Genomic DNA, 14,080 nt, shown 5'->3' on the forward strand with positions numbered 1-14,080 from the left:
ATTAAGATCTGCCGTCAGTCACTGGCTTTACCACTCTGGCGGAGAAAATTGCGCGGGAGCCCACGCCAATTTTTTCCGCCATTTAACCCTTTATTTTAGCAGCTACAGCGCCCAAATTTTGCACATACACACTACTAACATTAGTAGTGTGGAATATGCAAAATAAAAAAGGGATATGAGATGGTTTACTGTATGTAAACCATGTCTCATATCCTGTCGGGTTGGGGAAGGAGAAATGAAAAGCCGGCAATTGAATTACCGGCTTGTCACTAACAGCGCTGCGTATTTCTCGCAAGTCACACTGCTGGTCCGTGTGTAATCCGTATTTTTCTCGCCCCCATAGACTTTCATTGGCGTATTATTTGCGCAATACGCTGACAAACGCAGCATGCTGCGATTTTGTATGGCCGTAGAAAGCCGTATAATACTGAACCGTAATATACGGCTGATAGGAGCAGCCCCATTGAGAATAATTGTGCCGTTTGTTTGGCAAGTTTTACGGACGTATTTTCTGCGCTCTTACGTCCGTAAAACTCGCTAGTGTGACGCCGGCCTAACCCTTATAACTCCCTAACAAAAAAAAAGTTTTGTGTGACATATATAAAAATTCAAATTTGGAAAATTGCGAAATTTTCACCAAATTTCCATTTGTTTTTTTTCACAAATAGACGCAGGTAATATCAAAGAAATTTTACCACTATCATGAAGTTCAATATGTCATGAGAAAACATTGTCAGAATCACCGAGATCCGTTGAAGCGTTCCAGAGTTATAACCTCATAAAGGGACAGTGGTCAGAATTGTAAAAATTGGCCCGGTCATTAACGTGCAAACCACCCTTGGGGGTAAAGGGGTTAAATTAGAGTCCAAGCCACTCAAGAGTTTAAAAAAAAAAAAATTACAATTTTAAACAATTTTTTTTTTTTTTTTTAAATGGAAGTTAAGGGTTAAAAGCTTAGCATAGATTTCTCATTTTTACAGCAAAATTTACAATCATTTTTTTAGGTACCACATTACATTTGAAATTACTTTGAGGGACCTTTATGACAGAAAATACCCCAAAATTTACACCATTTAAAAAAAAAAAAACTGCTCCCCTCAATGTGCAGTCAAAACCACATTTAAGAGGTTTATTAAACCTTTAGGTGCTTCACAAGAATTGGTGGAAGGAAAAAAAAATAAACATTTTAACCCCTTCATGACCCCAGCTTTTTTCGTTTTTCGTTCCCCTCCTTCCTAGAGCCATAACTTTTTTATTTTTCCTTCAATATGGCCATGTGAGGGCTTATTTTTTTGCAGGACAAGTAGTACTTTTGAACAACATCATTGGTTTTACCATGTCGTGTACTAGAAAACGGGAAAGAAATTCCAAGTGTGGTGAAATTGCAAAAATAGTGCAATCCCACACTTGTTTTTTGTTTGGATTTTTTGCTAGGTTCACTAAATGCTAAAACTGACCAGCCATTATGCTTCTCCAGGTCATTACGTGTTCATAGACAGCAAACATGTCTAGGTTATTTTTTATCTAAGTGGTAAAAAAAAAAAAAATTGTGCAATTTTCCAATACCTGTAGCGACTCCATTTTTCGTGATCTGGGGTTGGGTGAGGGCTTATTTTTTGCGTGCCGAGCTGACGTTTTTAATGATACCATTTTGGTTTTGATACGTGCTTTATTCGGACTCCCATGACAGCACCACGAGAGGGGATCCGCCCTTCAGGAACAGGAAACATACAGATACAGAAGGGCGGCATCTCTCCCACGTATCAGTTGGTTTCCTGTTCCTATAGGGACTGGATCCTATAGAGAATGGATCCAAGGCCGACTCAGGTAGCGAGGGGGTCTCACACCTCGGCCGGTGTGGAGTTCCTGGAGGCATCACGGTGGTCCTGGCAGGGCTGCACGTTAGTGATGCTCGCAGGAGGGAGCGGTGGGCCAGCGGTCTTTCCGTCTCCAGCCGGCGCCAGGTGAGTATGTGCCCCTCGTGTCCCCGGGGTGTATGATGGTGCTGGAGGCTATTGGTTCTGGGGGAAAGCCATCCGGGACACCGCTGGCTGTCCTGGCGTCCCGTGCTGCTCTTGGCGCCAACAGGAAGCGCTGGGGGCTGCGGTGACGTCTAGGGGCGGAGCCGGCGTGTGTTTCCGGGTCAGGGGTTGTTGCGCATGTGCGGTGACTCCAAGATGGCGGCGCCCACCGGTAATTGCATACCGAACAAAGCACAGGCTTCCTGCCTGTCACCTGCGGATAGCGAATCGGGCAGCGCCGGGCATTCTCCTGAACCAGAGGAGGGGATTTAAGCAGGCTACAGACCCAGACCCTTGCTTCTGGCCTCAAGGTGTGAGGATGGAGAGTGACCATGAGCAGCAAGCCCTGCTGCCAGAGGAAATTCGTCAGAAGCCCAAAGCCAAGGACCATGTCAGGAAAAGTGACGATTCCGGTCGTAAAAGCTCCTCCAAACAAGGATTGGATGCATCATCCAGAAAAGACCCCCCTCGTATTCCGGTATCTTTTTTCTGCAGCCACTGGTAAGTGATCTACGAGAAAGTTCACTCATTGACGCAGTCCCCCTCATATTATTTATTCTAGGGGAAGAAGTGCATCGGTAAGGCTAAACTCAAGGAATGCGCCCTCTGTGGAGTTCCCTTACCAGATTCATGCTCAAAAAAACTATGTGCCCCCTGTATCCAGCAGACTGAGGTCTCGGGGAGGGGTGGAGTGGCACTAAGTCTGGAAAGACTACATTGCCTTATTATACTCCCTCATGTAGCGGAAGAATCTACTAATATGGCGGCAAGCCTGAAGGAGATGATCAGGGCAGAAGTTAAGCAGTCTCTTAAGTCCCTGTCTCAAGCAGGACCTTCAAAATCCAAAGGTTCCCTGGTCTCTGATCCTTCAGGGGATGAGGATAGGGACGAAGGCTCCTACGATTCGGGTCCTCGTCGGGAGAAGATTCTGGCCGCTTTTGGTTACCTCTTGATAGGATTGACAAGTTAGTCAAGTCAGTCGGGGACGATGGGCATAGCAGATCCCAAGCTGCAGTTATCCAAGTAAGAGATCATGTTCAGTGGACTGGATCAGAAGAAATACAGGTCTTTTCCATTGAATGAAAAGATTCAGGAACTTATTTATAGGGAATGGAAGAAACCTGAGAAGAAAGGTTCCCTGCCACCAGCTTTAAAGCGTAGATATCCCTTTGACGACCCAGCAGTCAGCACTTGGGACAAGGCCCCTAAGCTAGATGCGGCGGTGGCCAAAGTCTCAAAACGAGCCTCTTTTGAGGATATGGGATCTCTTAAGGATCCACTTGACAGAAAGGCAGACTCCTTCCTTAAAGGAGCCTGGGAAATGGCGGCTGGTTCCTTAAGGCCAGCAGTAGCATCAACTTGTACGGCCAGATCAATGATGGTCTGGCTGGATCAATTAGAATCCCAGTTAAAGGAAGGGGCTTCTAGAGACGCTATGTTAATTTCTCTGCCGGTGATCCAGGAGGCCGCTGCCTTCTTATCAGATGCTTCTATCGACTCTGTTAAGATTGCTGCTTGGGCGGCGGGTCTCTCTAATGCTGCTAGGAGAGCCCTATGGTTGAAATGCTGGTCGGGGGACGTTCAGGTGAGATCAAAACTCTGCGCCATTCCATGCAAAGGAGAGTATTTATTCGGTCCGGCATTGGATGAGTTGCTAGAGAATGCTGGCGATGATAAGAAGTTCCCTAATTTATCCATATCCTACCGTCGTCCCTTCAACAAGAAAAACATTTGGTCAGGGAAGGAAACGTACATTTTCACCTGCTAGAGACCGATTTAGAAGGGAAGAAAGGCGTAGAAGAGGTACATGATTTATGTTCCGTCATTCCTCGAGGGAAAGGAAGAAGCCAGACCAATGACTAGCAATGGCGGTAGGGGGGAGGTTGTTAGCCTTTTCCGCAGCATGGTCAGAGATCACAAATAGTGACTGGGTGCGGTGCATTATATCTCAGGGACTCAAACTTGAGTTTAATCGTATTCCAGAAGTTATCTTTAAGCTTACTCCCTTGCGCTCTTCTCCCCTTGAACAGTTGGCATTAGAATCGGAAGTCACGGCTCTATGTCTAAAGAATGTTCTGATGGAAATTCCAGATTCTGAAAGAGGGAGAGGATTTTACTCTCCCCTGTTTCTCATCCAGAAACCCGATAGTCCTAAATGTTTTATCATAAACCATAGGTCTCTTAATAGTTTTCTGGTCAAACATACCTTTAAAATAGAATCTGGGGGCAGCTGATAACCCAAAGGGAAGCGCAGTATATTGAAAGTGGCGAACTATTCCCCCCATGAAAACCGCCACCCTTAAGAATTGTTGGGAATCCGCATGGATGGGTACATGATAATATGCATCTTTTAAATCCACTACTACCATGGAACAGTCTTTAAACAGCATATTTATTGTTGAACTAATGTTCAACAATAAATATGCTGTTTAAAGACTGTTCCATGGTAGTAGTGGATTTAAAAGATGCATATTATCATGTACCCATCCATGCGGATTCCCAACAATTCTTAAGGGTGGCGGTTTTCATGGGGGGGGGAATAGTTTGCCACTTTCAATATACTGCGCTTCCCTTTGGGTTATCAGCTGCCCCCAGAGTGTTTACAAAAATAGTTGCGGAGGTTATGGCACATTTACGGGAATCCAATGTTCTCATTGTCCCATACTTAGATGATTAGATGATTTTCTCATAGTAGGGAATTCAGCGGTCATTGCCTATCACAATTGGAGGTGGCTAGGAGGAACCTAGAACATTTAGGCTGGATTATAAATTATGAGAAATCTGGGCTAACCCTCTAAAAGTTCAGAGGTACCTGGGTCTGCTGTTGGATTCAGCTACCCAGCAGTGCTGTCTTCCCCCGGATAAGTCAATTCAGATTCAGCATCAGGTGTTAAAAGCAATTAATAAACCCACCATGACCCTTAGGCCATGTCCCTCTTAGGGTCCCTGACATCATGTATTCCGGCTGTCAAGTGGGCTCAGCTTCACACTAGACCCCTTCAAAAAGATGTTTTGCTTAATGATAGGGCCTTGGGAGGGTCCTTACATGAAAAGATAACATTGAGCCCATTAACCCTTATGTCGCTTAGATGGTGGCTAGACAGGGATAAATTAGCTGCAGGTGTTCCTTGGGTAACAGATATATCTTGCGTGATAACCACAGATGCTAGCCCCTCGGGGTGGGGGGCCCACATGGGTGACATGGTGGTTCAGGGACAGTGGGACTCCCTCACAACGGCTTCATTGAACCAGAGGAAGTTAATAGCCGTTGAGTTATCGGTTAAAAAACTCCTCATATATCTGCAGGGACACCACGTCGGGATCCTTTCGGACAACCAGGTGGTGGTGGCCTATGTAAATCATCAAGGTTGAACACGTTCCGAGGCTCTGATGCAGGTGGCAGATCGCCTTTTCCAGTCAGCAGAGACACATTTTCAATCTTTAACTGCACTCCACATCAGGAGAAAAGAAAATGTAAAGGCAGACTTTCTCAGCCGCTATACCCTAAGGCAAGGCGAATGGACTTTAAACAGGGACATCTTCAATCTCATTGTCCGCAAATGGGGTCAACCAGAGGTAGACCTCTTTGCCACCAAATGCAACAGAAAAGTAAGAAAATTCTGTTCTTTGAATCCCAGGGAAAATCCTCTGGCTGTGGACGCCTACCTTGTAAAATGGGATTTTCATTTCGCCTACGCTTTCCCACCATTGAACCTGCTGCCTCTAGTGGTGAGGAAAATCAGGGAGGATGGGGAAAAAGTTATACTGATTGCCCCGTTCTGGCCCAGGAGGACCTGGTTCGTATGGCTCAGGACAATGTCGGTAGACGATCCCTGGGTACTTCCAGACATCCCGGACTTGCTCTACCAAGGTCTGATCAGCCATCCACAAGTGAAGGGACTCCATTTAACGGCATGGAGTTTGAGCGGTCATTGTTAAAAGACAGAGGCTTCTCCCCACATTTAGTAGATACCCTCTTAAGAGTAGGAAACAGATCACAACTAAGATCTACTCTAGAACTTGGAAGAAGTTCCTGGCCATATCAAACTTCGACATAAAAGAAGGTATGCCGATACGCCAGATCTTAGAATTTCTGCAGAAGGGATTGGAATTAAATCTTTCCACAAGTACTCTAAAAGTACAGGTCTCAGCCCTGGGAGCCCTGTTCTCTTGTAATATTGCCAACAATTATTGGGTTTCGAGGTTTATTAAGGCTGTTGGTAGATCTAGACCCATACATAAGAATATGTTGGTTCCGTGGGATCTTTCATCTTTGACAAAAGAACCCTTCGAACCCCTACAATCAGCCTCAATAAAGATGCTATCCCTTAAAACAGCTTTCCTTTTAGCGATAACATCTGCACGTAGAGTAGGAGACATCCAGGCACTTTCCAGGCTTCCCCCTTATACAGAATTCTTGCAGGATAGGGTAATCCTCAGACCAGACCCAGCTTACTTGCCGAAAGTAGCATCCCATTTCCACAGGTCTCAGGAAATAGTTCTACCATCATTTCTCCCTAATCTTTCTAACTCTAAGGCCGGCGTCACACTCAGCATATGTAAATACGGTCTGTTTATTACGGCCGTAATACGCAGAAATGTTCCCAAAATAGTGATCCATATGTCATCCGTAGGCAGGGTGTGGCAGCGTATTTTGCACATGGCATCCTCCGTATGTAATCCGTATGGCATCCGTACTGCGATATTTTCTCGCAGGCTTGCAAAACTGACATCTAATGGATTTATGTGCTCAAATGTTCGTTAAAACATATATACAGTATATATATATATATATATATATATATATATATACATACAGTATATATATATATATATATATATATATATATATGTATGTCATTGAGATATATATTCTGTATTTATATTTAATTCCGCGCGAGATATGTGAAAAGCCGGTAATTCAATTGCCGGCTTTTCATTTCTCCTTCCCAAACCCGACATATGAGACATGGTTTACATACAGTAAACCATCTCATATCCCTTTTTTTTTGCATATTCCACACTACTAATGTTAGTAGTGTGTATGTGCAAAATGTGTGCACTCTAGCTTGTAAAATAAAGGGTTAAATAGCGGAAAAAATTGGCGTGGGCTCCCGCGCAATTTTCTCCACCAGAGTGGTAAAGCCAGTGACTGAGGGCAGATATTAATAGCCTAGAGAGGGTCCATGGTTATTGGCCCCCCTGGCTACAAACATCTGGAAGATGCGCCTATTCTGGCACTTGGCCACTCTCTTCCCATTCCCGTGTAGCGGTGGGATATGGGTAATGAAGGGTTAATGTCACCTTGCTATTGTAAGGTGACATTAAGCCAGATTAATAATGGAGAGGCGTCAATTATGACACCTATCCATTATTAATCCAATAGTACGAAATGGTTAATAAAACACACACACATTATTTACAAGTATTTTAATGAAATAAAGACACAGGTTGTTGTAATATTTTATTATACTGGTAATCCACCTGATGACCCTCGTTCTGTAACAAAGGAAAAATAAAAAAAACAACAATATCTCATACCTTCCGACGCTCAGGTCAAGTCCCACGAAGTAAATCCATCTGAAGGGGTTAAATCATTTTACAGCCAGGAGCTGTGCTAAAGCAGTGCTCGTGGCTGTAAAACCCCCGGGAATGAATGGATTGCAGGGGAATGACCTGTAGTTACCTTGAGTTGCGGTGAGGCGCCCTTTGCTGGATGTCTTCATATGAACTCGAGCGTGGGAACTTTTACCAGGCTCCAGTTCATGAGGACATCCAGCAGAGGGTGCCTCACCGTAACTACAGGTCATTCCCCTGCAATCCATTCATTCCCGGGGCTTTTACAGCCACCAGCAGTGTCAGCCTCCTAGTGGCAGCAGCATACACCCATGGTCTGTGTCCCCCAATGAATGGCTCGGAGAAAAGGATTTTACGGTGAGTACACAAAAATCCCTATTTCTACTTGATTCTGTTACAGGAGAAAGGCATTTATATACTGAAAATGCCTGCAGAAGCCAGACTCAATTGACCATTTGGTTCTGGAGATATTGTGGCCAATCGGCTATTCTAGGACCATAAAGTGATTATTCCTCGTGCTCATAGAATTCCTGCAGAGCTTCTCTCTTTTCTGGGATGAGATCTGTTGTTAATTCTGCTCTTGGGCTCCCTCCGGTGGTTATAAGTGGTAGTGCTGCTGTCTCTGGATCGCAGCATTCATCAGGTGTGTCAAGTTTTTGCAATCCTGACTGGGCTATTTAGCCTTGCTTGACCCTTTAGTCAGTGCCAGTTGTCCATTGTTCCTGGAGGAATCACATCCTTGCCTGCTCTCTCCTGCTTGGCTGTTCCTTTCAACAAAGATAAGTTCTGGCCTTGATTTTTGCTGTCCACATTCTGTGGCCTTATTGTTCAGTTCTTTTCCATGTTTTTGTCTTGTCCAGCTTGGTCTGAAAAAGGATTTGTTTAGCCAAGCTGGTATCTCTGGAGATGCAGATATTCCCTCCATATCTTTAGTTAGCTGTGGAGATATTTGTATTTTCTGTGGTGGATATTTTCTAGTGTTTTAATACTGACCGCATAGTACTCTGTCCTATCCTTTCTATTTAGCTAGAAGTGGCCTCCTTTGCTAAATTCTGATTTCAGTCTGTGTATGTTTTTTCCCTCTCCTCTCACAGTCAATATTTGTGGGGGGCTGGCTATCCTTTGGGAATTTTCTCTGAGGCAAGATAGTTTTCCCTTTTCTATCTCTAGGGGTAATTAGTCCTCCGGCTGTGTCGAGATGTCTAGGGAGTGATAGGTACATTCCACGGCTACTTCTAGTTGCGGTGTTAAGTTCAGGGTCTGCGGTCAGTACAGGTACCACCTTCTCCAGAGTACGTCTCATGCTGCTCCTAGGCCACCAGATCATAACAGTACAACTGGCCAACAATGAGTTAACCGCATCTCAGAAGAAGGGAAGGAAAGTGCTGAGCCATTTTTTTTTCTGTAGTCTGTTGTGTTTTTTTTTTTTCCCTCTTTACCTCTGGGTGGCTCAGGAGTTTGGCGCTGGTATGGATGTTCAGGGATTGGCTTCTCGTGTGGATCAACTTGCTGCTAGAGTACAGGGTATTTCCGATTATATCGTTCAGACTCCGGTTTTAGAGCCTAGAATTCCAACTCCTGATTTGTTTCTTGGGGACAGGTCCAAATTTTTGAGCTTTAAAAATAACTGTAAACTGTTTTTTGCTCTGAAACCCCGTTCCTCTGGTGATCCCATCCAGCAGGTTAAAATTGTTATATCTCTGCTGCGTGGTGACCCCCAGGATTGGGCATTTGCCCTGGAACCTGGGAATCCGGCGTTGCTTAATGTAGACACCTTTTTCAGGCGCTTGGGTTATTGTATGATGAACCTAATTCAGTGGACCATGCTGAGAAGACCTTGTTGGCCCTGTGTCAGGGTCAAGAAGCGGCAGAATCATATTGCCAGAAATTTAGAAAATGGTCTGTACTGACTAAATGGAATGAGGATGCCTTGGCGGCAATTTTCAGAAAGGGTCTTTCTGAATCCGTTAAAGATGTTATGGTGGGTTTCCCCACGCCTGCTGGTCTGAGTGATTCTATGTCTCTGGCCATTCAGATTGATCGGCGCTTGCGCGAGCGCAGAGTTGTGCACACTATGGCATTGTCTTCCGAGCGGAGTCTTGAGCCTATGCAGTGTGATAGGATTGTGTCTAGAGCTGAACGACAAGGATTCAGACGTCAGAATAGGTTGTGTTTTTACTGCGGCGATTCTGCTCATGTTATTTCTGATTGCCCTAAGCGTACCAAGAGAATCGCTAGTTCTGTTACCATCAGCACTGTACAACCTAAATTTCTGTTATCTGTGACCCTTATCTGCTCATTATCGTCATTTTCTGTCATGGCATTTGTGGATTCAGGCGCCGCTCTAAACGTAATGGACTTAGAATTTGCCAGATGTTGTGGTTTCCCCTTGCAGCCTTTGCAGAGTCCTATTCCTTTGAGGGGCATTGATGCTACACCGTTGGCTAAAAATAAACCTCAGTTTTGGACACAGCTAACCATGTGCATGGCGCCAGCCCATCAGGAAGATTGTCGTTTTCTGGTGTTGCATAATTTGCATGATGCTATTCTGCTGGGTTTCCCATGGTTACAGGTGCATAATCCGGTGTTAGATTGGAAATCTATGTCTGTGACTAGTTGGGGTTGTCAGGGGGTTCATGGTGACGTTCCTTTGATGTCAATTGCCTCCTCCCCCTCTTCTGAAATTCCTGAGTTTTTGTCAGATTTCCAGGATGTATTCAATGAGCCCAGGTCCAGTTCCCTTCCACCGCATAGGGACTGTGATTGTGCTATTGACTTGATTCCAGGCTGTAAGTTCCCTAAAGGCCAACTTTTCAACCTGTCTGTGCCAGAACATACCGCCATGCGGAGCTATGTTAAGGAGTCCTTGGAGAAGGGGCATATTCGGCCATCTTCTTCACCATTGGGAGCAGGTTTTTTTTTTTATGCCAAAAAAGATGGCTCCTTGAGACCCTGTATTGATTATCGCCTCTTGAATAAGATCACGGTCAAATTCCAATACCCTTTGCCTTTCCTTTCTGATCTGTTTGCTAGGATTAAGGGGGCTAGTTGGTTTACTAAGATTGACCTTCGAGGGGCATATAATCTTGTTCGTATTAAGCAGGGTGACGAATGGAAAACTGCGTTTAATACGCCCGAAGGTCATTTTGAATACCTTGTGATGCCATTCGGACTCTCTAATGCTCCATCTGTGTTTCAGTCCTTCATGCATGATATATTTCGGAATTATCTTGATAAATTCATGATTGTATATTTGGATGATATTTTGATTTTTTCAGATGATTGGGAGTCTCATGTGAAACAAGTCAGGATGGTATTTCAGATCCTTCGTGATAATGCCTTGTTTGTGAAGGGGTCTAAGTGCCTCTTTGGAGTACAGAAGATTTCTTTTTTGGGCATCATTTTTTCTCCCTCATCTATAGAAATGGATCCGGTTAAGGTTCAGGCCATTCATGATTGGATCCAGCCCACATCCGTGAAGAGCCTTCAGAAATTTTTGGGCTTTGCTAATTTTTATCGCCGTTTCATTGCCAACTTCTCCAGTGTGGTTAAACCCCTGACCGATTTGACAAAGAAAGGCGCTGATGTGACGAATTGGCCCTCTGCGGCTGTTTCTGCCTTTCAGGAGCTTAAACGCCGATTTACTTCTGCCCCTGTGTTGCGTCAGCCGGATGTTTCTCTTCCTTTTCAGGTTGAGGTTGACGCTTCTGAGATTGGGGCAGGGGCCGTTTTGTCTCAGAGGAATTCTGATGGTTCCTTGATGAAACCGTGTGCCTTCTTTTCTCAAAAGTTTTCGCCTGCGGAATGCAATTATGAGGTCGGCAATCGTGAGTTGTTGGCTATGAAGTGGGCATTTGAGGAGTGGTGACATTGGCTTGAGGGGGCCAAGCACCGTATTGTGGTCTTGACCGATCATAAGAATCTGATTTACCTCGAGTCTGCCAAACGGCTGAATCCTAGACAGGCCCGATGGTCCCTGTTTTTCTCCCGTTTTGATTTTGTGGTCTCGTATCTTCCGGGTTCTAAGAATGTTAAGGCTGATGCCCTCTCTAGGAGCTTTTTGCCTGATTCTCCTGGGGTCCTTGAGCCGGTCGGCATTCTGAAGGAAGGGGTGATTCTTTCTGCCATCTCCCCTGATTTACGACGGGTTCTTCAGGAATTTCAGGCTGATAAACCTGACCGCTGTCCAGTGGGGAAATTGTTTGTTCCTGACAGATGGACTAGTAAAGTGATTTCCGAGGTTCATTGTTCTGTGTTGGCTGGTCATCCTGGGATTTTTGGTACCAGAGATTTGGTTGGTAGGTCCTTTTAGTGGCCTTCTTTGTCACGGGATGTGCGTTCTTTTGTGCAGTCCTGTGGGACTTGTGCGCTGGCCAAGCCTTGCTGTTCCCGCGCTAGTGGCTGGCTTTTGCCTTTGCCGGTCCCTGAGAGGCCTTGGACGCATATTTCTATGGATTTTATTTCGAATCTTCCGGTTTCCCTTAGGATGTCGGTTATCTGGGTGGTTTGTGACTGGTTTTCTAAGATGGTTCATTTGATACCTTTGCCTAAGTTGCCTTCCTCTTCTGATTTGGTTCCGTTGTTTTTTCAGCATGTGGTTCGTTTGCATGGTATTCCGGAGAATATTGTGTCCGATAGAGGTTCCCAGTTTGTTTCTAGGTTTTGGCGGGCCTTTTGTGCTAGGCTGGGCATTGATTTGTCTTTTTCTTCCGCGTTTCATCCTCAGACAAATGGCCAAACCGAGCAAACTAATCAGACTTTGGAAACTTATTTGAGATGCTTTGTGTCTGCTGATCAGGATGATTGGGTGGCTTTCTTGCCATTGGCCGAGTTTGCCCTTAATAATCGGGCTAGTTCTGCTAGCTTGGTTTCACCCTTCTTTTGTAACTCTGGTTTTCATCCTTGTTTTTCTTCGGGGCAGGTTGAGCCTTCTGATTGTCCTGGGGTGGACTCTGTGGTTGACAGGTTGCAGCAAATTTGGGCTCATGTTGTTGACAATTTGGTGTTGTCTCAGGAGGGGGCTCAGCGTTTTGCTAACCGTCGTCGGTGTGTTGGTTCCCGGCTTCGGGTTGGGGATTTGGTCTGGTTGTCTTCCCGTCATGTTCCTATGAAGGTTTCTTCCCCTAAGTTTAAGCCTCGGTTTATTGGCCCTTATAGGATTTCTGAGATTATCAATCCAGTGTCTTTTCGTTTGGCCCTTCCAGCCTCTTTTTCCATCCATAATGTTTTTCATAGATCTTTGTTGCGTAAATATGTGGTGCCCGTTGTTCCCTCTGTTGATCCTCTTGCCCCGGTGTTGATTGATGGGGAGTTGGAGTATGTGGTTGAGAAGATTTTGGATTCTCGTTTTTCGAGGCGGAAGCTTCAGTATCTTGTCAAATGGAAGGGTTATGGCCAGGAGGATAATTCTTGGGTTGTTGCCTCTGATGTTCATGCTGAGGATTTGGTTCGTGCCTTTCATTTGGCTCGTCCGGATCGGCCTGGGGGCTCTGGTGAGGGTTCGGTGACCCCTCCTCAAGGGCGGGTACTGTTGTGAATTCTGCTCTTGGGCTCCCTCCAGTGGTTATAAGTGGTAGTGCTGCTGTCTCTGGATCGCAGCATTCATCAGGTGTGTCAAGTTTTTGCAATCCTGACTGGGCTATTTAGCCTTGCTTGACCCTTTAGTCAGTGCCAGTTGTCCATTGTTCCTGGAGGATTCACATCCTTGCCTGCTCTCTCCTGCTTGGCTGTTCCTTTCAACAAAGATAAGTTCTGGCCTTGATTTTTGCTGTCCACATGCTGTGGCCAGTTATTGTTCAGTTCTTTTCCATGTTTTTGTCTTGTCCAGCTTGGTCTGATTAAGGATTTGTTTAGCCAAGCTGGTATCTCTGGAGATGCAGACATTCCCTCCATATCTTTAGTTAGCTGTGGAGATTTTTGTATTTTCTGTGGTGGATATTTTCTAGTGTTTTAATACTGACCGCATAGTACTCTGTCCTATCCTTTCTATTTAGCTAGAAGTGGCCTCCTTTGCTAAATTCTGATTTCAGTCTGTGTATGTTTTTTCCCTCTCCTCTCACAGTCAATATTTGTGGGGGGCTGCCTATCCTTTGGGAATTTTCTCTGAGGCAAGATAGTTTTCCCTTTTCTATCTCTAGGGGTAATTAGTCCTCCGGCTGTGTCGAGATGTCTAGGGAGTGATAGGTACATTCCACGGCTACTTCTAGTTGCAGTGTTAAGTTCAGGGTCTGCGGTCAGTACAGGTACCACCTTCTCCAGAGTACGTCTCATGCTGCTCTTAGGCCACCAGATCATAACAGAGATCTGTCCTCTCAAATGGACTCAGTCGAACGCTGCTCCAAGTGACCTAAACGAGCTTCGTACCGAGTGTGAGTGTACAGCTCTTGCTGGCCAATAATCATTCCCATCATGTCAATTACTTTAACCAATTCCCGACCACCCATTGGCGTTTGCTGGGCTTTGTGCAGCACCAACGGTTCTCT

The sequence above is a fragment of the Ranitomeya variabilis genome, chromosome 2 (genome assembly GCF_051348905.1).
Source record: "Ranitomeya variabilis isolate aRanVar5 chromosome 2, aRanVar5.hap1, whole genome shotgun sequence".
NCBI classification, from domain to species: domain Eukaryota; kingdom Metazoa; phylum Chordata; class Amphibia; order Anura; family Dendrobatidae; genus Ranitomeya; species Ranitomeya variabilis.